At 39.8% G+C, this 24,847-nt stretch overlaps 1 protein-coding gene across 10 annotated transcripts in view; it reads right to left on the reverse strand.

Moving 5' to 3' along the window:
* KCNC2 (potassium voltage-gated channel subfamily C member 2) overlaps positions 1 to 24,847 on the reverse strand; it is a 120,690-nt gene that overhangs the window by 92,915 nt on the left and 2,928 nt on the right. The window lies entirely within an intron of this gene.

Here is a 24,847-nt window from a genome sequence, read left to right on the forward strand (position 1 = left end):
CTCAGCTTCAGGATCTGTCCTTCAAGTGAGCACTCAGGGTTGATTTCCTTTAGAACTGATAGGTTTGTTCTCCTTGCAGTCCAGGGGATTCTCAAGAGCCTCCTCCAGCAAGGTGATGTCTCTGCTTTTCAAGATGCTGTCAAGATTTGTCATCGCTTTCCTCCCAAGAAGAAGGCGCCTTTTAATTTCAGGGCTGCTGTCTCCATCTGAAGTAATCATGGAGCCCAGGAAGATAAAATTTGACACTGCCTCCATATCTTCCCCTTCTATTTGCCAGGGGGTGATGGGACCAGTGGCCATGATCTTAGTTTTTTTGATGTTGAGTTTCAGACCGTTTTTTGCACTCTCCTCTTTCACCCTCATTACAAGGTTCTTTAATTCCTCCTCACTTTCTGCCATCAGAGTGGTATCATCTGCATATCGGAGGTTGTTGATATTTCTTCCAGCAATCTTAATTCCGGCTTGGGTTTCTTCCAGTCCAGCCTTCCGCATGATGTATTCTGCATATAAGTTAAATAAGCTGGGGGACAATATACAGCCTTGCCGTACTCCTTTCCCAATTTTGAACCACTCAGTTGTTCCATGACCAGTTCTAACTGTTGCTTCCTGTCCCACATATAGGTTTCTCAGGAGGCAGATAAAGTGGTCAGGCACTCCCATTTCTTTAAGAACTTGCCATAGTTTGCTGTGGTCCACACAGTCAAAGGCTTTCGCATAGTCAATGAAGCAGAAGTAGATATTTTTCTGGAGCTCTCTGGCTTTCTCCATAATCCAGCGCAAGTTAGCAATTTGGTCTCGAGTTCCTCTGCCTCTTCGGAATCCAGCTTGTACTTCTGGGAGTTCTCGGTCCACATACTGCTGAAGCCTACCTTGGAGGATTTTGAGCATAACCTTGCTAGCGTGTGAAATGAGTGCAATTGTACGGTAGTTGGAGCATTCTTTGGCACTGCCTTTCTTTGGGATTGGGATGAATATTTGGTAGTCCAGATGAAATCAGAAAAAATATTTGTTAGGCTGGATAAAATTAGGAGCAAGTGTGATGTTTAAATTAGGTGGCTTATTGGGCCTTCTTTTCCAACTCACTGGCCAGAATCCTATTGATGAATTATGCTTCTGTATGTGAAATGGTGTAAATCATGGCAGTAGACTGCTGCAATTAATGAGGTGCTGGCTGTGTTGCAATCCTCAATATGATTCTACCCATCCAGTAAGAATAACTTGGGATTTGTATAAACTGATCGCCTCAGTAAAGTCTTTTTCTCACATTGTTTTAGCACTGAGGACATAATTAACTTGTGACTGAGTTGTGACGGGGGGGGGGGAGTTGTCTCCAGAATTGAGGTGGAGACGAAATGAGTCTACTGCTAGGTCCACAATCCACCATGCCTCAGAATTTTGTTCCATGCTATTAGAGGAGTATTTCCTTTACTTTATTAGGACCATAGGTCAGCCTTTTAAAAACAAGAATAAAATAAATGCAACCAAGTGAGTATCACAGAGGAGATGCTATATACAATCAGCTAACGGAGCAGGATCACATTTCCTTGCAAGTACTTGGTATTTGCTACTCTGGTTATGGGATGATTTAACCAGCTGCTTAATTATTCTGCCCTGTTGATTATAGTTCTGCTTGAGGAGTTAGAAAGGAGCAAGGAGGTATAAAATTTGTCAAATATACCTGGAAAATTTATTAAAATCAATGTGATAATATGGGCAGTGCAGAAGAACATGGTCAGCAGTTTCCAGCTTGCATGTTAACAGAGGCAGAGACATTTGTAGGGGACATGTGGGTATTGTCCTTTTAAAAGTGTGTCAAAAAGTACAGTGAAGTGGGCCAAGGTATTTTTGGAGCTGATAATAATCTAAAGTTAAGACATTTCCTGGTCTTACACATTTATACAAGCATGATGAGTTAATAACAAATAGAGAAGAAATTTTAGCATCTTCTCACAATTACACCAGAATAGGGAAATAAGCAAGCCTTTAGATTCTCCTTAATTATTAATTCTTCTTATTATTAGCAATAACATTTACAAATCTCTTTTCAAATGATGCTTGCAAAGCAATATCGAAAAGCAACTATGGGTTTGTTTCCTTCTCTGCTCCTTATCCAGAGCTTTGAAACATTGCTTAATGGAATATAACATCTAGAATCTCTCCCTTAGCTGAAAATGAGCCACACAGAAGTGCCAAATCTTGCAAAATTATATGGGGCAGTGGAGGCAACAGGGTTCCAGCCAGCACTGTACTGTAATCTAGTTTTTGCCATTTTAGGAGCATAATAATATACAGACCCTGATACACGGAGCTACAGGAACAGTTCACAAGATAACACGAGGATTCTGTGCAGCAATGCATCTCTGAATTCAGCCTGGAACTACTGAAAAGCAGAAAAACAAATGAAATATGGCATATGAAAAGATTGGCTTGCAACATCAAGGACATAAAATTAGGTTGGAAGAAGGAAAAGCTATTGTGTCCAGACTGAGTACAACAAGAAAATAAGTTCACAAATGTCACATAATCGAATAAAGAAAAAGTATATAGTGTCAGAGATGGTAAACTCAAATTGAGCTACCTCAGATCTTTTAGAGAATTGATTTTCTATAGCCAGACAGATTTATGTTTTTTGTACAATGAATACTCAGCCTGTCCAGTACACAGAATAAAAATGTCATTAAATCATCACTTATGGCCCCAAGCGTTTACCTTTGCACTTCTATCATTTTGCAAAGAGTGTCTACTGCCATAAAACAGTTTAGAAGTTAGGGATAAGAGTTTATCAATGCTGTATGACAGTTTACTGTGCAGAATTTACATCACCTGAATGCAAAGGTGTATTTAAAAGCTTCAGTTCCGATTAAGACTCTTCTTTTTACTTCACCTTACACTTTTCAGAAGAAAATACAACTAAAGAAGAAAGTTTATATCTTAACTGGAGAACATAGAAGCAAAATCCACTGCTGCCTCTCTCTCTCTCTCTCTCTCTCTCTCTCACACACACACACACACACACACACACACACACACACACACACACACAATCTATGCAGCAGCTACAGACCAAATGAAATGGCATATCCATGTGACTTTGTCCAATCAGTCTTTTCCTGATTCTGTATGCTCCTTTGGAAAAAAAAAACCCAGCTAGGATTGAAGCTGAGTTCTTTGAAGAAAAAAATGACGGTTGCTTTAAGAAGATTGTCGTGACAGTTGAGGGCAAGAAAAATCCGGCTTTTGCTTTGTACTCATATTTCATAACAGAAATAATTCTCTGTGGAATTTCCTTTCTTTAAAAACAAGGAGTCCACCGCTGAAAATATTCAGTTCACATATGACTCATTTGAACAACTATCTGAATTATGGAGAGCTAGATGGCCCTGTGGTTAACATTGAAACAATCCTGTTATTTTAAGGGAGATATTTCATTTCACATCCGTAATTTCACAAGCCCCTTCATGGACTGCTGCCTTGTCACAGTGAATTGTCTTGAGTAATTCAGAGAAGCTATGGGCTATCCCAAGCAGAGACACCCAAGATGGACAGGTCATAGTAGAGAGTTCTAACAAAACACAATCCACCTGGAACAGGAACTGTCAAGCCACTCCAATATCTTTGTCGAGAAAACTCCAAGGACAGAAACAAATGGTTAAAAGATATGATGCCAGAAGATGGGCCCCTCAGGTCAAAAGGCATCCAACATGCTACTGAAGAAGAGCGGAGGACAAAGACAAGTAGCTCCAGAGCTAATGAAGTGATTGGGTCAAAGCCGAAAGGGCGCTTAGCTGCGGACATGCCTGGAAGTGAAAGGAAAGTCCAATGCTGCAAAGAAAAATACCGCATAGGAACCTGGAATATAAGCTCTATGAACCTTGGGAAGCTGAATGTGGTCAAATAGGAGATGGCAAGAATAAACATTGACATCCTGGGCGTCAGTGAACTAAAATGGACAGGAATGGGCGAATTCAATTCAGACTACTATCATATTTACTATTGTGGGCAAGAATCCCGTAGAAGAAATGGAGTAGCCCTCATAGCTATCAAAAGAGTGGGAAAAGCTGTAATGGGATATAATCTCAAAAATGATAGAATGATTTCAATGCGAATCCAAGGCACACCTTTCAACATCACAGTAATCCACGTTTATGCACTCTTCATGCTAAAGAGGCTGAAAATGACCAATTCTATGAAGACTTAAAACACCTTCTAGAACTGACACCAAAGAAAGATGTTCTTCTCATTCTAGGGGACTGGAATGCAAAAGTAGGGAGTCAAGAGATAAAAGGAACAACAGGAAAGTTTGGCCTTGGAGTTCAAAACAAAGCAGGGCAAAGGCTAATAGAGTTTTGTCAAGAGAACAAGCTGGTCATCACAAACACTCTTTTCCAACAACACAAGAGGTGACTCACACATGGACATCACCAGATGGGCAATACCAAAATGAGTTTGATTATGTTCTCTGCAGTCAAAGATGGAGCAGCTCTATACCATCAGCAAAAACAAGACCTGGAGCTGATTGTGGCTTTGATCGTCAGTTTCTTATAGCATCGACTTCAAAGTGTTGACGCTTACGTATAAAGCCCTAAACGGCTTAGGGCCTCGATACTTGGCGGAATGCCTACTTCCACCAAGTTCTATCCATGACACTCGCGCGAGTCAGGAGGTGAGGCTGAGGAGCCTAACGCTGAGGGAGGCCTGGAAAGAAAAGACAAGAAATCGGGCCTTCTCGGCAGTGGCTCCTCGCCTCTGGAATAACCTTCCCCCTGACATTCGCGCGGCTCCCTCGCTGGGTATTTTTAAAAATCAATTAAAAACACTGATGTTTCGGCAGGCCTTCCCCTCAGCCAATTCCTGATCTTCCCTCTTTTTTCCTCTTTCCTAGTGTTTGTCCCATCTTGTCCAAAGTTTTTCCCCTTATTTAAAATTGTTTTAATCATATTGTATTACGCTTGTTGTAAGCCACCTAGAGTAGTCTTAAGTGACTAGATAGGCGGGATATAAATAAAGTAAATAATAATAATAATAATAATAATAATAATAATAATAATAATAATAATAATAATAATAATAATAATAAATAATAAATAATAATAATAATAATAATAATAATAATAATAATAATAATAATAATAATAATAATAATAATAATAATAATAATAATAATAATAATAATAATAATAATAATAATAATAATAATAATAATAATAATAATAATAATAATAATAATAGCAAAACTCAAGCTTAAACTGAAGAAAGTAGGAAAAACCACTGAGCTAGTCAGGTATAATCTAGACCAAATCCTTTATGAATACACTGTGGAAGTGAAGAACAGATCTAAGGAACTAGATTTGGTGGACAAAGTGCCTGAAGAACTATAGATGGAGGCTCGTAACATTGTACAGGAGGCAGCAACAAACACCATCCCAAAGAAAAGGAAATGAAAGAAAGCAAACTGACTGTCCAACAAGGCCTTACAAATAGCAGAGAAGAGAAGGGAAAAAATGCAAGGGAGATAGGGAAAGCTACAGAAAATTGAATGCAGACTTCCAAAGAATAGCAAAGAGAGACAAGAGGACCTTCTTAAATGAACACTGCAAAGAAATAGAGGAAAATAACATGAAGGGTAAAACCAGAGATCTGCTCAAGAAAAGTGGAGCTATCAAAGGAACACTTTGGCAAGAATACACAGAGAAATTATACCAGAAAGATATGGATGTCCTGGACAACCCAGATAGTGTGGTTGCTGACCTTGAGCCCGACATCATGGAGAGTGAAGTCAAGTGGGCCTTAGAAAGCATGGCTAACAACAAGGCCAGTGGAGATGATGGCATTCCAGTCAAACTATTTAAAATCTTAAAAGATGAGGCTGTTAAGGTGCTACACTCAATATGCCAGCAAATTTGGAAAACTCAGCAGAGGATTGGAAAAGATCAGTCTACATCCCAATCCCAAAGAAGGGCAGTGCCAAAGAATGTTCCAACTACAGTGGGGTCTTGACTTGAGAACTTAATCCGTATTAGAAGGCGGTTCTCAAGTCAACAAGTTCTCAGGTCAAATCTGCATTTCCCATAGGAATGCATTGAAAACCATTTGATCCGTATCTGCTCTTTTCCGTCCATAGAAACTAATGGGAAGCTGCTATTCTGCCTTTGACCACTAGAGGGGGATATTTTGTTTCTTTTTTTCTTAGGTCAAGAAAGGTTCAGGGAAGGCAGGGAAAATACAGTCCAGGCAGTCCAGTACCAGGCAGTCCGAAGACTGTCTCCCAATCCACTCTCTAAACGCTGGGAGGAGCGAGGAAGCAGACAGGCACCCTTTTCACTGGCCAAAAGCTAACTGAAAGTTCAAATTTTGCACTTTCCCTGCCTCCCACGTGGTTTTTTTTCAGTTCTTAACTCAAATCTAAGTATGTAAGTCAAGTCAATATTTTCCTATGAGAGTGGTTCTTAAGTCAAAATGTTCTTAACTCGAGCCGTTCTTAAGTCAAGACCCCACTGTACCGTACAATTGCATTCATTTCACATGCTAGCAAGGTTATACTCAAAATCCTCCAAGGTAGGCTTCAGCAATATGTGAACCGAGAACTCCCAGAAGTACAAGCTGGATTCCGAAGGGGCAGAGGAATTAGAGACCAAATTGCTAATATGCGCTGGATTATGGAGAAAGTCAGAGAGTTCCAAAAAAATACCAACTTCTGCTTCATTGACTACGCAAAAGACTTTGACTGTGTGGACCACAGCAAACTATGGCAAGTTCTTAAAGAAATTGGAGTACTTGATCACCTTATCTGTCTCCTGAGGAATCTATATGTGGGACAGGAAGCAACAATTAGAACTGGATATGGAACAACTGATTGGTTCAAAATTGGGAAAGGAGCATGACAAGGCTGTATATTGTCTCCCTGCTTATTTAACTGATATGTAGAATACATCATGCGAAAGGCTGGATGAATCCCAAACCGGAATTAAGATTGCCGGAAGAAATATGAACAACCTCCAATATGCAGATGGTACCACTCTGATGGCAGAAAATGAGGAGGAATTAAGGAATCTTGTAATGAGGGTGAAAGAGGAGAGTGCAAAAAATGGTCTGAAGCTCAACATCAAAAAAACTAAGATCATGGCCACTGGCCCATCATCTCCTGGCAAATAGGAGGGGAAGATATGGAGGCAGTGACAGATTTTACTTTCTTGGGCTCCATGATCACTGCAGATGGAGACAGCAGCCCCAAAATTAAAAGACACCTGCTTCTGGGGAGGAAAGCAATGACAAACCTTGACAGCATCTTAAAAAGCAGAGACATCACCTTGCCAAGGAAAGTCCGCATAGTCAAAGCTATGGTTTTTCCTGTAGTGACGTATGGAAGTGAGAGCTGGACCATAAAGAAAGCTGACTGCTGAAGAATTGATGCTTTTGAACTGGAGGAGGATTTTGAGAGTCCCCTGGACTGCAAGGAGAACAAACCTATCAATTCTAAAGGAAATCAACCGTGAGTGCTCACTGGAAGGACAGATCCTGAAGCTGAGGCTCCAATACTTTGGCCATCTCATGAGAAGAGAAGACTCCTTGGAAAAGACCTTGATGTTAGGAAAGTGTGAAGGCAAGAGGAGAAGGGGACGACAGAGGATGAGATGGTTGGACAGTGTCATCGAAGCAACCAATATGAATTTGACACAACTCCGGGACACAGTGGAAGATAGGAGGGCCTGGCGTGCTCTGGTCCATGGGGTCATGAAGAGTCAGACACGACTGAACGACTAAACAACGACGAAGCCTAATATGCATATTGCAAAGTAATGTTAGATAACATGGCATGGAAACTACATGATTGACATCAGTGGTTCCCAATCTTGACTTCAGTGTTCAAAGCATCAGCTAACATAGCAAATGCTGAGACATGTCGGGAGCTGTAGTCCAAAACCACATGGGACAGGTTGAAAGCCACCGCTCTCTATTCAGAGCTACTGTTTTTAAAAGTTTGATTACTTTCAAAAGTTTTTTTTAAGGACAAAGTCACATGGATGTGTCATACGAACTTTCTGGTTTGGGTAAAAGAGAAACAGAGAAACAGAATGGAACTACGATGATGTAAGAAGCAAGGAGATCTCCTTTACAGACCTGGGAGTTGCTTATACCTCTAGGTAAGGCACTGGAAGAGTTCTGAAGAGGAGTTCTCAGCAGATAGGACTGGGAACCACCTCCTGTTCCATCACCATTCTGCTTGCACTGTAATGGAAGGCTGAGTTGTGTCTTTGCCCTGCAGGACCAATCAGTCCAACTCAGCCAGCTGATCCCAAGTGATAACCCCTATCTACCCGAAACTATAATAATGCCTTTGATCCAGAACTTTTTCTTCAGTATGAATCACATGCATCTTGTATTATTATGCTTCCTAAGATCCCAGTCTATTGGCTTCTCAGCTGGCATCCTCGAACCTGGAAGCCACCTGTCCCCAGGAGCTAGACTGGCTAGAGCCTGACCCCTGCAGGCAACAAGCACTCTGCAATCCATTTCTCATTTGTAAGAAATGTCATGGCCTTTCCTTCCATTACTTACTCATGCTTCTAGTGCCACAATCTAGCGCAATGCCAGTGTTCTTAATATTGCATAACAACACTCTAAGCAACGGTCCATCTGAACTGCTCTCTTACAGTTGACCTAGATGCTCTAAAACAGGTATAGGCAAGCTGTCCCCTCCAAATATTTTGGAGTACATATCCCATAATCTCTGACCACTTTTCATGTTGATTGGACATGGATGTGGATGTTATAGTCCAAAATACCTAGAGAGCAAGAGGTTGCTTTCCCCTACTCAATAGTGGGTGAAAAAAATCTAGCTAACTTTATTTCTGTACTCGGTTATGATGTAGCACTCAGAAGGTTCACTATAGGGAAAACATGCAAGCCATTTATATCACTATTCAAAGCACACCAAAATCAAAATGTCCTTATATAAGCAAAAGTGAAGACACCAGGGAGATGTTTCCAGCTAAGCACTATTTCTGATGTGCATCAAACGTTCATGCTTTTTTTTTACACCCAGGCAGATGTTGAATGGATATGCTAGCAAAATCTGTTCTCTTACTGAATGTTTGACTCTCAGATTAATCCTCTGCATGTCCATTTGTACTGCGTTTAATGGGCTTACACCCAACTAAGCATGCATAGAATTCAAGCCTCTATCTTTTGTCTACAACAGGGATGGGAAAGCTGAGCCCCACCACATGTCTAATGTCAGCCCCAGCCAGCATAGACAGTGGTCAAGAATGATAGGAGCAATGTTCCAGGAGTTCCTGAAGGGCCGTCGGTTCCTCATACTTGATCTGTAAGCCTGTAAAGGTAATTTTATCTCTTATGAATTGAGCGGTTTCTTCTCTCAGAGTGCAAACACATGTTCAGATAAATCAATGTCTAGAGTGAGGGATCCCTCAAGTGTCAAAAAAAAAAAAAGGTGCCATTGTGAAAATACATTAAAAAGTGTCATCAGGATTATCTCTGGAACCTAAACAATGGCTTCATTTACATATATAATTCCAGAACCACAAATAACAGAAGAGATCGTATGGCTAGGGGAAGAACTAAGAGCAGGAAAGATATATGTCTTGAAACATGTTTTTGCAGTCCTTGAAAGCTATCTATCAGCAATGTGAGAGCTCTGGCTCCAGAATGTGCATTCCCACCAACCAATCCTGATGAGCTTGTGAGTCCATATCAACATTGATCATGCGGAATGCAATCATATGTAGTTCCATTTAACCTATTTGACTCGTGCTGCTTTCACGATGAAGAATTTTATCTGTCATTTACGTTCCTTTTGTCTTTTATGAGATTGTTATATTTGATACTGAAGAAGCGCCGAAACTACAGATACTGATTCTAAAATAAATGTCGTTGAGGAGGATTACTAAAGCAGCTTTTCCATTCCATTATTAATCTGTGCCCCCTAAAAACCTCCCCAGATACTGAGGGCCCTTTGTGACAACAGAGGCCTACTAGAGAGAGAGGACTGCATAAAGTGAGGTAGAACTCCACCCAACATTACGCAAGTTCTTCCTCTCCCTGAAGCCCTTCTTGTCTCTTGGGCTTCCACTAAGGAAGAACTTTGATCCTCCAAAGAGCCTTTTTTGGAATGCAATCCTCCTTAACGACATTTATTTTAGAATCAGTATCTGTAGTTTCGGCAGGGAAATGACATGGACTTTCACTGCATGAACATCTAAGTCCCTTGGGAAGCAAGCCATGATCCGGAGGAATTTCCAAAGGCTAGAAATAGAAAGCAAAGAAAGTGTCTGAGTAACTCGTCCAGTTCAGTAGCATAGTTAACTGCCTGTTCAAAGATGATTTCCCTCTCACTTGTTTTATTTCTAGTTCATTAGGTTCCAGGAAGTGAAGTTCATTTTATGATTAATGCTGCTTAGTTGTCATAGGAATCCCACCTATAAACACCTATCTCATTATGCTCCTATTTATGATTAATATGGCCTATTAGCTGCAAAGAGGTTGTAAAAAATCAGTCAGTGACTTGTATTCTTTATTAAAATTAGAAACAAGACTAAACATTTAATGTATTTGATTACCTAAGATATATAAACCTTGGTTTTAATCATATTATTAATTTGGTATAGACTTCTTTCCTATATATAGATGTAGATATAGATATAATCTTGCAAATTGTACACAAATAATATTAACTACAAATAAAGGGAGAAAATATATTTTAAAAACCAAATAAACCAAATAAAAACATTTTATCCTGTTTCCCATGCACATGCACACTAAGTACTCATTCCGTTCACAAGGAGACATTTGTGTTTTAATTACCACATAATTTATGGAACTCTCTCCAATTAGCAAAGTGAATTGCACAGACCCACTCTAATGGAAGTCTTCCCTAAATATACAGCAAGTCCCTGTTATAATAAAAGGGTTATAAGGGAAGCACTCTCAAGCATTCATCACTTGGAGAAAAGGATTGCTTTCAAGGTGGGTGTAACATAAAATAAACAATCTTAGTGGGGTCAAACCCAGTTTTTTTCCAGAATTGCTACCAACCATAGGATTGCCCTACCAAGGTAGACAGGGCTGGCCAAGAGGCTAATTTGCATATTTATTGATTGTTATTATTATTATTCACTTTTTTTAAATGCAGTAGTTATGTACTGTAAAGATTGTCACAATCAGTTTTTATTAACTGAAAAAAGTGTTTTTTCTCTCTAAAAGACTCTTTACACTTTACAATTGCAAAAAAGGGGGGTAGCATGACAAAATTGTCCCCATGCCCTCACAGCACTTTTCCAGCCCCAAAAATGTGGGGGGGGCAAGAGTTTCTGAGGGGCACAAAATGGCACTGGACCCCAGGCCACATGTTCTCCACCCAGCATATCTCGCTGATGGCACATTTTTGATTGGACCATAACTCTTCCACCATGCAGACTCCCCACACTAACTGAATATAACTAAAAGCCCATTGCACTTTGAGGAATCCTCTGTCCCTGGATCACAACCTCACAGAGGCCAAAAACAAATGAGCTGCAAATAATGTAACTCTCAATTATGTCCAATAAGACTTCACAGATCGGAAATCAGAAACCATTAAAGACCTCCCCTTGTTGATTTATAATAATCAGCTTAAGAATTCCCATGGTTTGTGATAAATGCAAATAATTTTACACTACAAAATTGTTAACATGTGTTTTGTCTTCCCTAGGCAGCAAAATAAAAGAGATCAGGAAGGCACTACAATCAAACACAGCCTGCATTTCAAGGCAATGTCATTATCTGATATCCCAAGTCTTTCTCTTGCCTTTTGGTCTTCAAAAGATTTTTCCTCTCAATCCCTTCCCCCAAACGCCTTTGTTTCCTCCTCTTTCATCTTAATTAACTGTCATTTCACAGGAATCACTCTTCTCCAGCAACTCCTGCATTGCTTGAGGACTTAATAAGCTTCTTTCTTTTTTAAAAAAAATTGATATCCTAACTATAGCTATTTTTAGAAACCTTAAACACTCTAGCATGTAAGTGTGTCGGCTCACTTCTTCCTGAATTTCGTACATGTTATAGGAAATCCTAAGCTAATTTAGAAAACTGTCACTACCGTGTAGGAAGCACTGATGAGAAAGAGACGCTAGGGAATTAAGACCCACAGGTCCAATTAATTTTATCAACTCAAGAGATTTTTGGAAACAAGTTCTAAAAGATCTCAGACTATGGTTTGATTCAGACATAATATTCTCTAGTTTACAGAAATGGGCCTGTGTGAGCCCAGGTTAACTCCTCAGTATTCCTGAGCTTGGTTAGGTATCTCAAGTCACCTGAGTAGCTTAATTGCTAAATGGGAAGCTCAGCAATTCAAAGTATAACGTCATGTAAGATGTTCAGCTACTTTATTTATTACAAAGTTAATGAAGAAACATGATAGAATAGTTCTCATCATGGCATTCTGTCATATTTTAAGAGGGGGGGATACTAGGGGTTTTGTTTGTGTTCTGCATCACTGGAATCAACTTGTTGTTGTTTAGTCGTTAAGTTGTGTCTGACTCTTCGTGACCCCATGGACCAGAGCACGCCAGGTCCTCCTGTCTTCCACTGCCTCCCAGAATCAACGTACAGTTACTCTAATAGGGTTTTCAAGGTGACATATTTAAGGAGTGGTTTTACCAGCTCCACTCCCCCAGTGAGTTTCCATGGCCAAGTGGGGATTCAGACCCTGTTCTCCAGAGTCTTAACCCGTCACTCTATCCACTACACCACACTGGGCATCCAGGGACATAGCCAAGTTCTATTTGGCAATTATACCCTTAAAAGACAGCATTTAAATGTAAAAACTTGAGTATACAAATACTTAAGAAACTCAAATGAATACCATACTATTTTTTTTATTACCATACAAAAAAACACGCACAATAGATCATCAGTGGCTCATGACAGGAATAGGAAATGCACTACCTCATTTTAAGGGAGAGACACTCCCCTACTCAGATTGCCAGCCACCCTGACCCTTGACTGAATCTTCCATACTGTAGAACACTCATTTCCAACTGTGTCCTTGGAAACCATGGGTTTGCATGGAAGCACAGCCACTTCTCAGTGCAGAAATCAATACAGGCAGAAGCTGCCTTTGGAAGATGAGATTGCCTCTAATCTTCTCCAGTAGTGTTCAGATGCAAAGAAACATATGGTGCATCCTAGAACGCATTCACAGCAATGGTTAGGCTAATGAGCTCTAACCATAAGCTGAACATATCCATTGTCGAATGCATTCAGTGATGAGCAGCCAAGAGATCCTTGACACATGGCTGGATAAAGAAAACATTCCCTGGAGACAGAGGATCTAAGAACTCCAGCTGCCCATTTATCCCACTCAGACAAAAGCTAGATCTGTCCTAGAATGGTACAATTCTCTAAACCCATACACTTCCACTCTTTCCTGCCCTTGACACCCCACCTCCCAAATCTAGAAGCCGTATATTAGCAAACTACTGAGCTGATACTAGCAAAAGCACTAGCAAAGCACAGGAGCTGGATGTAGTATGGCTATGCCCTTGCCAGCATTCCCAGCTAAAGCATGCAGATTATAACATTCACAAACTAGTCCAAGAAAGACGCGTGAGGAAAGACGATCATGTCAGAACAGCGGAATATTTTTTGTTCCTTGTGCCCTAAAATATAATTGTTTACTTGAGATGCTGTTTTGCATGTTCAAAGATGCTTCCAGCAGCCTCAGAAAACAATAAAAGCCCTATCGAGATGGGTAAAAAAAACATACACTATAATGAACAGAACTGCAGCTCAATGCCTTCTGGAGCTGGAGTGTTTTAGGCCTTCTCCAGCCATGACAGAAGCAGCTCCAAAGCTTACCTTTGAAGCCATACAGTTTTAAAAATTGGTGATCAGCCCACAGTTATATACTTTTAAAGTCCCACTGATCTCAATGGGGAAGAAAAGCAAGTATTTAACCCTTTCCCCTTTGAAATCAATATTACTTGGGAGAGCTGTCTTAGCTGAATTGTGCCTGTACTTCTTTGTCCCTTTAGAGGAGATATGATCATTGGAGATAATTTATGCTCTCATAATATGTGAGTCTTATCACTATCTATAGCTGTTCTCCCTGACCCTCTTGTCAACACACCATTGCCAACCCTAGCTAGAGTATACCTGTGAGATCACTTCCTATACAATGATGATTCAACACTTAAATAAACCCCATTGATCTAATCAATCCACTCTGGTTCGGACTACCAGCTATGTCCAGGCCAAAGCACTCAAACACCAGAAGAATAAGGATCCGTTTTGGACAATTGTTTCCTCCACCAGAGAATTTCATAAATAACGTTGGGCAGGTATGAGTCACATGTGTATAACTTGTTCACATTGTAGATAGGTATGTACACTGCCTTCAGCTATTACAAAGAAAGCCAAGCTCTAAATGTTATAAATAAATAATACTTTTTCACTTCTGGGTTACCAAGTTTTACAGCTAACAAGACTCTACAATGTAGAGTCTAGATAGATAAAGTAATGCATCAGGATGGGGGAGCTATCTGACTTTTTCCCCCAGCTCAAACGCCTTCAATTTAATGGGTGTACATCTGTCGTATACCCAAAAGCAATTCAGAGAGTTACTTTCCTGCTATTTAAAATATTTATTGTATTAAGATGACAGAAGAAATTTCACTGACTCCTTCAATATTTTTACTCACCCGCATTACATAAATCCTATTTTAAATCTTCTTTGGAGAAAAATTCCTCAGAAGAACAAGCTTGAGACATTTTGGTAACCAGCCAGGTTTTGTCGGCTATGGTTGTTAAGCAGGTGCAGACAAGTATTCTGGATCTCCTTTGTGCTTACTTCTATCCAATTTAATTGTTGGAGATGAGTGCTGATGGCTGTGTCCACCAACTGTTGTGCGTGCTGTAGAAAAACATTGGCATCTGAATGTGAAATATCTCCCATTAGTCTAGAAAAACACTGCCATCTGAACAGGAAATGACTTCCATCAATACAGATAATTATTTACAATGACTACAAAGAGAAGCAAAGAAACGGACAGATTTCTCCCACCACCACAACATACACCTTTCAACATGTCTAGAGAAGGTTCTTCACAACATGGATAAAACCCCTCAATAAACATTTAAACCTTTTACCAGCTTCTCCGCTACAGTCAAGGTGCTTCTACCTGCTTGCTACAAAGAAGTGGAGGAGTTAGTTCGCTAGAGCTCTTTTGGCCTTTTATATTTGGCTTTCCAAACTTCAGACAGCACTACGTATATCTGATCTAGTCTTTGTCACAGTGAAATGGATATGCTTGAACCCAGAGAAGTCCCTTCACTGCAGAGATTTAGAATGACAAGCAGTTTTATACCAGCTGTCAATGTCATCTATAGATTTATTTTTTAAAAATATTAGGTGTTGTACTTCTTATGGCCTTTAAATGCCTTTCAAATCATGTTCATTCATAGGTTGCTTTAATGTAATTATTTATAGCTGCCTTGGGGAGTTCTGGGAAATGGCAGTACAAAATCCCCAAGCCGTATCTTATTCAGTCCTTACCTTGTGTCATATTAAATCAAAATTAGTAAAACCAGTAACTAGTTAAATGCAGTGGAAGCATATAAACAAACTAGATATTTGATTGTCAGTATGAAAATAACCCCACAATTGTGCTGTGACAAATTAATTAATTGTCATTAGCAGCACCAGCAGCATATTATAATGCCTTGGCACTTGGACACTATTTTTCATCCTGACACTATTCTTTCCATAATTCCCAGAAGCTTTGGCAAGAAAGAAGCAACTTCTGTCTATTCAGGGAATTTCTGTTATTCACAAGCCATACAAGACATTTGATGGGCACCCCTTGATGCAAAAATAAATAAATAACAAAACTTAATAGCACATTCACTGGTAGACTTTGATTGCTGTGATAGCGGGAGAGGCAAGGATTGAAGAGGCCACAACACTGTCTGGAGACGATGCTGTTGTTATTGGGCATTGGGCAGTTGAGGAGGAAAGGGAACCCAATCCCTTTATATGTAAAGAAAGAGTGGGGGCAGCTCGGTAGAGGCATGACCATTGACTGGATAGGAGTCCATATGTGATAGGAGAGCTGAAAGATGCCATCTCGAGCTATATCCTCTGCTCCTCCTTGAATCTCATTCTGGAACAGCGTGGAGAATCATGTCATTGTCCTCTTCCACCTTCACAGTAGCAGTCTTTGCCTACCTCTTTCTACCTTTTATACTACCTCACCAACCCATTAATCATTTCTTAACCAAGTTCCTCCAGATCATCTTCAAACTCTGCTGTAGCATTCCATGGGAAATATTAAGAGGCAAGTTATCTGAATCAATTATTCCTCATATGAAATTCAAATATTCAAGGATTAACTCTTCACAGTTGTTCATGATGACTACGCTGTGCATATACAACTCGATGTTGTTGTTATTTTTCTGTCTGTTCTCCAACAAGTCAAAAGGCACTCACCTCAGGATAAGGCAGGCAAAATAACCAAACAAATTGACAGCCTGATGATTATTCAACAATATTTGCAAGCAGGCAAAGCCTTCACGAATACAAAAAGTGCTGTCTCTTCTCTGAAAACATCTACTGTACAGTATTTGAAAAGGACAACACTGAATATATTGCCCGTTAAAGACTCCCTAGTCATAAACTCATATTCTTGTTCTTTATATGTGCTTTCCCACTGACAAATCTGCATGTGTCTATTCAACAAAATCCTTACACTGTCAATTAGGCGCACTAGGGAAAAAGTAGCAACCATAACTATCAAACCAGCATCTGTTTTAATCAGCCTTTTTGGTTAAAAGCTACCCTGTCAGACAAAGCCAATTTCATACACCTTTGGTCATATAATAGCTAAATTAGCCATATACCTTATCTGGCGTGTCTACAGATCATGAAATGGGTTTTCACAACACCTCTCTAGCCTTCTTTCATTCACATCACAAGTATCTCTGACTAGGAAGATCTACCCTCCCAGGAAGTTGAAGTGACTCCTCCAAATATGACCACCTCCAGACTGCTTTCAAGAGTGCACCCATTTCCTGGACAACTCTGGGAACAGTTGATGACTTGGGTGAGCAGGAAAAAAGATTGAGTCCTCACCCTGGGTAAGAGGGGCAAACAAATTCCCCCAAAATGTCTAATGTCCATTTTCAAAAACAAAGCAGCAGGCATTTAAGACTAGAAAGGAACCCCTGCTAACTTCAGAAGAGCATTCTGATAGTCAAAACAGATATGCCAGCATGAAACACAGATGGACAGAGATATCAAAGGAGGAGCATTTCAGGCATGCTTGATATACATTGTGTGTTTCTGCAGTGCATACTAAGAGAAAGCTTTTCGTATTTTTGAATATTGACATCTTCTGCCATATGGCTTCAACAAATGAAAGGACTACATTGGGTGCTTTAAAAATTATGTTAGTTATTAATTTTTAAAAAACAAATCTTTTCTGGTGGCCATACCCAAATTGCACTGTAATAGCTCTTTTCCTTGCTCATTGGCTGTAATGTAGAGTATTGCACCAAAACAAGTGAGACCTGTACTTTTCAAAATACATGAAAGAGCTTCCTCCTTCACTTTCATAAATATGGATTCAGTCTGGTCTCACTCTACATCAGATGGGAATGATGTGCCAGTTCCTCCTACCATCTTTGCAAAGACATGGCTAAACAATACATGTGTTTTAACACCAAAATCTATAAGAGTATGCTGCTGCTTCAAATACCTCAGTTCTACAAATGATTTTTTAAAAATTAAAATAAAGGGGTGGATGTGTTACAGGGCAATGTTGAAATATCTGGAATAGGGATGGGAATTAGTATCAAAATTCTGTCCTGGATAGCTCCTTTGTATTTTATATTTCACTGTCCACCTTGCTGACTTTTGTTATGCTGGGTATAAAGAAGCCTGTGAGAATGGGACCTTATTTTCTAAACACTGCTTTTAGAATGCCTGTCATAGAGCCTGGGGAAAAATGCAACATTCTGGATTCCAGTCTCTCATTTCCTGCCACTTGAGCACTGCAATACATGGTCTTCCCCCCCCCCCGCCTAGCTTTTTTCCCATATCTGCCCTTTGCTGCATCCCAGCATTACAAGATGATGCAAGCATGAGATCCATGGCAACCATCAAAATCGGGGGGGGGGGGAGGAATCTCCCTGATATTATTTCTGTAGCCCTCTATTTCACAGACACTCCTTTCCTTTTTTTAATCATGTACTGTATTTAAAAATATTTAAGTATAAACAAGTGTTGGCATATGTTAGATTATCTTTTCTATCTGTGAGGCTTTCCAAAAGCAGAGAGAGGCCACATTTTATTTATCAGCCGCTGCATATGCAAATATCACAATTTCAAGCCAACTTCTGCTCCCAGCTACACTGTGACTGAATCATGACTCTGAAGCCTTTCTCTGGATTATTCCACTTTTACTGAATTTGGTCATGTACATGCAGATTCACATATAGTCATCATATGAGATGACACTGTAGCTCCATATATGATACTTATGTCAAAGGAATGGGAAAATGTATTCTAAATGGCAGAAGGATGTTGTTTTCAATGAAAACAAGAAGCCAGAAGCTGACCTGTTTCCATGGAAACAAGAGGAGCACTAGACAGAGCAGCTCTAGAGGGGGGGACTGCAAATGCTGGGCAGGGAGAAATCTCTCACTTTTAGCTTTCTCTCATGTCACTTCACACACATTGTCAATCAAGCAGTGGGGCAACAGAGTAAATATTTCTTACATACCTTAACTTATTAAGCAACAGATGTCAGCCAATCTCTCAACTGCCATTCTCTCAAAAACTATGGCTAATGTGGCCCAGCCAATGGTTTATCACATGTTAACTACCAACACCTTGGAAAACATGGGATTAAAACAGAATGGAACTACCAAAAGAGGGTGACCATATTCTAACACACACACCCTTTTAAAAAAAAGCCACAACTTGCACTTCCATTTTACATAATAAATTGTCCCTTAGGAGCAATCATTTTCAAATAGCATGTCTGGAAAGCGATGTCTTAATACTAATATACCTCCCACCCCAAAAATAATAATAAAAAGATGACGCAGGCTTCTTTTATTCTAATGGCAAAGCTCCTTTCTCTGTTTATTCCTTTGGGATATCTCAATAATGACTTTCTAGCCAAAGGCATCTGCATAATCAGTAGTACCTGGGAACATTCTGGGCATGATCCAGTGGCACAGTGAGTTAAAGATTCAACAGGTTGTTTCTCTTCATACCATCTAACGGCACTCACAGGAACGTGGGAAGCTCATGTAATAGAACTAGACATTATTATTTGTTTGTTACATGCATGTCCTGCCTTTGCCTATACCTGGCATACAGGGTTCTCCTTCCTCCTACTTTATCCTCACAACTGGCCAGTCATGTAGGTCAGGCTAAGACAATGTGACTGACCCGAGTCACTCAATAAGCCCATGTGACATATTAAAGTGGGGATTTTAACCCAGATTCCTTAGTCCTAGTTCATATCCTTAACATTATTTAACTCCAACAAGATCAGAGCTTTGAAAATTACACAAATTCCAGAATGGCAGTGTTGACTGAGGGGATTTTTTCAGAAAAAGTCCCTCCCCCCCCAAAAAAAAAAAACCCAAACTTTCCCACACCAAATAGTACATTGAGGGAAAGGGAAATCTGAGTGTGACTTCCATAGTTCCGGAAAGTTAAAAGTAAGGCACACAAAGGGGGTGCTATATGGAATATTTGTATGTACCTGACATGTTCCCTTTTCCCTGAACACTATGATGTGTACCTAATGTGCATATGTGAGAAAGATAGCTGTGTGCATATTTAGAAAATGAGCAGGACATTAAAGGCTGATCTTTTACAACAAGTGGGGTACTGTCTCCCATTTCCTGATAAAAAGGCATGATTGTTGTCTCCCCCAAACACAGAATCAAATACACTAGCATGGAAACCCAGTTTTGAACCAATATAAGAGGCTCTTATTCCACTCCATTACACCTTAAATATTCAGCTTCTGTTTCACAGGCCACCCTAACCCTACCACTCTCAGTGGCAGCTGCCACCACTGAATAAGGTTCTGTGGAGTCCCCTTAAGATCTCTGTGCATTGGAGGCATTAACTGCCTGCCTGCTGTGGAAGTGGTTTGTACCTTCCATCCAGCTATAATAAAAGAATTAAACAGAAATTGTCCATATCAAGTGGATGCTTTTCTTTTTTTAAAAAAAACCTACTTTTTTACACAGTTATACTTCTTGGTGCAAACTCACTGTGCTCTAGTTATATCATTCTAACACTACTGTAATTACTACCCTAAAATGCAGTGACTGTGGAAGTCCTACTTTCAACAGCGTTTTCCTTTATTTATTTCCACATATGCCCAGCATACAGTGATCGAGAAAAGGAAATTTTTTTATGTTTTTATGGGAGGATTTCAACACACCGAGATAAACTGGAAACAAACTCTTAAAGGGAAAAGATGCATCAGACACAACATATGTATGAGTCATACATATTTCCTCTGAGGAGAGAGATCCCACCCAAAATACTAAAGCTTGCCAGAAAGAAAACTCTTTACATTTACTAATCACAGTGGCCAAATTCTTACTGGATATTTACCCATGTGCAACAGGCATTTTGGAAACTGTCATCGCCGACTGCAACTAACTGACAATGCCATTAAGTGACACATTTCATTCAGGCACACTATTAGGCATGTGATCCATGTGAAATAACACATCAATGAGATACAGCAACTTAATGTGCCCCCCAAGCATCCATTTCTAAACAGCAAAGAAACAGTCCACACACACACTGAGAACCACAGTATGGACCCTTTTTTGCCAGCTAGGAATGGGCTGGATGTTATGAATTTTTCTACACCAAAAAACAGTACTGTATTTGAGACATAATAATTATGTGCCATCAAAACAGTTCTGACTTATGGCAACCTTCTTTAGGGTTTTCTAGATAGATGGTACTTAGAAGTTGCTTGCCATTCTCTTCTGGGCACGTTCTGGGACTGTGCAGCTTGTCCAAGTCCACACAGCTGAGTTTTTCTGGAAAAATGAACTCTCAATGTCTTGTTCCACAGCTAGATACCTAATTCATAGTGTATTCAGCTGGTATATTCAGAAGTTTAGCCAACATACATGAGGGGGGAAAGAAGAAACCTATAACTTTACAGGGTGAATAAATACAGTTCAGCAAGAGGGGGAAAGGTTCTTCAAAAACAAGAATGCATTTAATTGTTGCATTTCTGATCAATCACATAACTTTTTTATGTTACATGAAAGCAACCATCCTTGATAAACATGAAACAACAATATGACTCAGTGAGGGGCTAAAATTAACCATCACTCCTGTAGCAGTTGCCTACATGTCACTCACATCCAGTCAGACAGTTATCCATTGAGGTCTAATTGTCTTCATATATTGATTGCCAGAAATCTGATACATTGCAGCAAAACCACTCATGCTACCTATCCAATAAGCCTGAGAATGTAAGAAGAAGCCTGCTGCATCAGACTAAAGTTCCCATAACAGCTAACCAGTTCCTATGAGAAGCTTGCAATCATGATACAAAGAGATGGGATATAAATTAAACAAAATAAATATGTAAACAAATACAATAGCACCTTCCTGCTCATGTTCCCTAGCAACTGGGATTCAGAAGTATTTTGTCTTGGATGTTGGAGATAATAAACATCCATCATGAGCAGCAGCCATTAATAGCCTTCTCCTTCAAATTTGTTTTATCTCTTTCAAAGTCACCCAGATTGGTGGCTATCACATTATTTGGGAATGCTGTGTGAAAAAGTACTTTTGTTTATCTTTTCCAGATCACCCTGCGCTGTGGTATTAGAAGGAGAGGGGAAAAACTTTCTCTTAATTCACACCCTGCATAATTTTATACATCCTTAGTGTATCTTCCTTTACTCGCCTTCTTTATAACCTAAAAAACCCCAGAGCTAAAACTTTATACTGTATATTTACTTAAATATTTTTACCCCACCTTTCTCCTTAAAAGGACCCAAGGCAGCTTACATGATTAAAAGACAATAGTAAAGCTAACAATAATGACTATATGAATGCTAAAAGGGATTGCACAAATACCATACAAAAACATAAGCAACACCAAAAACACATTCAAAGCAGTAATGTATAACAATCCATTTTATAAAAACCTCACTCAGGCAGCCAGTCACTCAAGGAAAGCCGGCCTGAAGAGAAAGGTCTCTGCCTATTCCTCTTACGGAAGTTCTAGCCTCTACAATTTAAGCTGAAGTAACTAAACTCATGTGAAAAACCAGCAAGACTAATGCAGAACAAAACTGTAAAAAGCTGTTTAATGAATTGTGGTCTGTATAGATGTATGTCTTAAAAGGAACACGTGAAGAGATCAAATTCATTGACACACAGAATGTTGTTCCACTCTCAGATAATTTACAAACCATACCAATGGATGAAAGTCCCTTATTATCTCATCTCATTCATTCTAATATCCATTCCTCTCTCCTATAACATATACTGTCTAATTTGGGAAACAGAAAACTGAAGTCTTACTGTGTCCCTCTATTAAATGGCTCAGATCACAGAACACAACGCATACACCCAGACTGAATCTGCCAACCTATTTCTCTGTTGCAGGATTGGGTGACTTCAGTGGATCTAGGGGTCATTTCTCTGTTGCTAGGACACTACAGGGTCCACACAAATTGCCCAATATGTCAAAATGCAAAAAAAGAAAAGAAAAGAAAATGAGGAGGAGGAGAAATCTGCCACTTCTTGAAGGCTTTCAGGAATAACAATTCACAATTGAAAAACTGAAAACTGCTGGGGGGGTATAAAGGGCATTTGGGAGGAGGACTGGGGACTACAAGAACAGCCTGGGGCTATGCATGCAGACCCAGGACCATGATTTGCCCGTCCTGGTTCTATTGTTTGGCATCTTATGAAATTAACAGCTGTACTTCTCTTTGGAACAACCATTCTAGAAGATTCACTACCCGTGCAAAAGTAACAATTTAGTGTCAAATATCAAGATTTATGGAGAAAATGGTCACTGGGGCAAGACGGGGAACCAACAGAAGGATCAATAAGAATGGTTTCACCTTGACATGTTCTTTACATTAATCTCCAAATATTACTCTGTTTCCCAAAGCAGATCACAGTGAGATGCACAGCTTATTACAGTACAGTGGTTCACCAGCCTTGGGTCCCCAGATGTTCTTGGACTAAAACTCCCAGAAGCCTTCACCATTAGCTGTGCTGGCCAGGATTTCTGGGAGTTGTAGTCTAAGAGTATCTGGGGACCCAAAGTTGGGAACTGCTTGCTTGCAACATACATAACAGCCAATACCAGATCTACTGTCCATTATTTTAGAAAGTATTCAATTTGCCTTGAGGTTTACCATGTCTACAAAGTTGTGTTCCCTTCTGTCCTCCCTCACACAGGAATAACCAGTGCATGTTTTAAATGAGAAAATGTCAAGACTAAGTCTCTATTAAGCTAAACGTAAGCACAGGATGTATCTAGATACTTGCTGAAATCAGAAACTTGCATAAAAGACAGACACCAAGGTCACATTTCAAAAGCAGGGAAAAATCCAAACATTCCTATAAAGATACTGTAATTTAATACAATTACACATTCCTTTACTCTTGCTTTCGATCAGAGGCAGGCACAAAAATCAAGGGCTTATCAAAAGATGAAAGAAAAATCAAGATTAACTTTTTTGTCATACTGGCAAAGCATTCCTAAGCATATTTATCTAGCAGTAAGTCACTCCAGGTTCAATAGTGCATATCCTTTACTAAGTGTGTCTATTAGGATTAGCATCAAATGTGTGTCCTTCAGAGTTCTAGAAATCAAACAGGACATAAACAAAGAATATTTTTATAAACTGTAGTCTGGAACTTAGGAAACCCAACAGAGATAAAATTATAGCTATTACGGAAGCAAAAGAAAATGAAGGTCAGGGCGACAGTAAAGAGAACCACACCAAACTCTCCTTTTGGCACAACTTTTAGAAGTTCAAGGACACAGCTGTACACTGGAAATAGATGTTTTGGGAGCACATGAAGAACTAGAGATTCTGTTACCAAATACCAAGAACTTGAGATTCAGTCACTGGGAACAAAGTGTTTAGATAAGACCAGGGAATATTTAGCTGTCCAGACAGTTTGGACTACAATTTTCATTATCGGTAGGTGGGCCTGATGGGAATTGGTAGACAAATACATGGGAGGGGGTCAAATTTTTCCACCCTTGACCTAGATTAAGGTGAGACCACTGCCTACTAAGCAACCATGGCCACTATCATATGCTCTTATGAGATGGGAAGAGTGACAATAGAAAAAGGGAAATCATTCTTAATCCAGAAAGGACTTGGATTCAGTACACCTTAGTCAGCTTAAAGTCAGTTCAGCCAGTTTACAGTCATTTTGATTAGTTAGGATCACGCCCTTAATCTCCTAAAAGCAAAGCGTGCTGCTTATATACCACCCCATAGTGCTTCAAGCACTCTCTGGGCTGTTTACAATTTAATTATGCAGGCTACACATTGCCCCCCCCCCAGCAAGCTGGGTACTCATTTTACCAACCTCAGAAGGATAGAAGGCTGAGTCAACCTTGAGCCGGCTACCTGGAATCGAACCCCAGGTCATGAGCACAGTTTTGGCTGCAGTACAGCGGTTTGACCACTGTGCCACAAGGCTCTTGTCCTACTCCCAAAATCTGTACATTTCCCTTCAGGAGCACAACCACAACATGAGAGACTTGGCTTCCCACACACCCCAGGACCTCTCGATTGTATGGGT

This window comes from Pogona vitticeps, chromosome 5, assembly GCF_051106095.1.
Source record: "Pogona vitticeps strain Pit_001003342236 chromosome 5, PviZW2.1, whole genome shotgun sequence".
NCBI classification, from domain to species: domain Eukaryota; kingdom Metazoa; phylum Chordata; class Lepidosauria; order Squamata; family Agamidae; genus Pogona; species Pogona vitticeps.